Consider the following 1,388-nt stretch of genomic DNA (forward strand, 5'->3'; position numbering starts at 1 on the left):
GGTAAGCATCTTCCAAAAGAAAAAACATAATTTAACTGCACACAATATAAAGTAAAGTCTGCGTGAAAAATTCGTCGAAAGTCCAGAAGAGGAATTTGGCGAAGTTGCATTGTCTACCCATTTTACCACAACTCATCTCATCTATACCTCGTCCGCCGTTGTCTTCGTTAATTGTGTTGTGTGTTCCTCTGGTTCTGCGTTTGCCTTTGGTGAGGAAATTAGCCTTCTTCATCATTGCATCGGCGATATATAGAAGTTGAAAAACAATTTGCTATAAGCATTTAAAAGTGTGCACAAAAGAAAAAACAAAAAAGCCCAATATTAAAAGCTATAGAAAGGTAGACGTCAATAGAAGCAGAAAATAAATCGTAAAAAAATCAGAAATAAAAGTTAAAAATAAAAGATAAAGACAGTAGAAAANAGCTATAGAAAGGTAGACGTCAATAGAAGCAGAAAATAAATCGTAAAAAAATCAGAAATAAAAGTTAAAAATAAAAGATAAAGACAGTAGAAAAGGAACATTTTGTGCGGGGTGTTAGCGGCCGCCTGTCGAGTGCCAAAGTGGAAGAAACNAGGAACATTTTGTGCGGGGTGTTAGCGGCCGCCTGTCGAGTGCCAAAGTGAAAGAAACACAAAAAAAAATACAAGAGCAGAACGAAGAAGGGAAACATAAGACATAATTTTGACAGGTAAGAATGTGGACAACATAAGAGAATCACATTTTTACGAATATTTCCATTTCCCCTTCATCATTTGCTCCATAGTGAGAATGATTGGAAAATTGAAAAATAAATAATATTTTTTCATGTTCACTTTCACGTCTGACGTATTGACAAATTTTTTGTTCATTTCTGGTTCATAGTGAGGGATTTAGCAAAAGGTCGCCGTGTAGCCAAAGATACAGCAAATCGCAGCGACGACGAAGTGTTGGAACGAAAATTGCGGTTGCGGGGCGCTGTAAAATTGAATTTAAAGCGTAATTGTGACGAGAAAATGGAAATCGAGCCCGACCAATCGATAGAGGCAATGGACACACAAGAGGTCGAAATAATCACAAGCGACCTGCAACATCAGCAACAACAACTAAACAAGCTGCATTTGCCAGCAGCACAGCTGCCTAACGAGAACGGCAACGTACCGCCGCAGCAACTACTCGCCGACACCACTTCGCCATACGCCAACGAACAGGAGATGACGTCCGTCGACGATCCCAAGGACGATCAGTTTCGGTCAGAAGCGACATTTTCGTACACGGTCGAGAATATTTCACAGCTAAAGCAACAACATCTCTCCCCTCCTGTATATGTACGCATGTTACCATGGAAAATCATGGTAATTCCGAATGAACGTGCACTAGGTTTCTTCCTTCAGTGTAATGGTGAAAATGA

General features: G+C 39.7%; 1 long non-coding RNA gene across 1 annotated transcript; it reads left to right on the forward strand.

Moving 5' to 3' along the window:
* The first annotated feature begins 7 nt into the window (after positions 1-7).
* LOC108356936 (uncharacterized) lies at positions 8-572 on the forward strand. The gene is made up of 2 exons (XR_001846627.1): positions 8-338; positions 434-572. It is a non-coding gene; the product is annotated as an uncharacterized LOC108356936 (long non-coding RNA).
* The last annotated feature ends 816 nt before the right edge of the window (positions 573-1,388 follow it).

Source organism: Rhagoletis zephyria, unplaced genomic scaffold (assembly GCF_001687245.7).
Source record: "Rhagoletis zephyria isolate East Lansing unplaced genomic scaffold, Rhagoletis_zephyria_1.1 Rzeph_scaffold_67753, whole genome shotgun sequence".
Lineage (NCBI taxonomy): Eukaryota > Metazoa > Arthropoda > Insecta > Diptera > Tephritidae > Rhagoletis > Rhagoletis zephyria.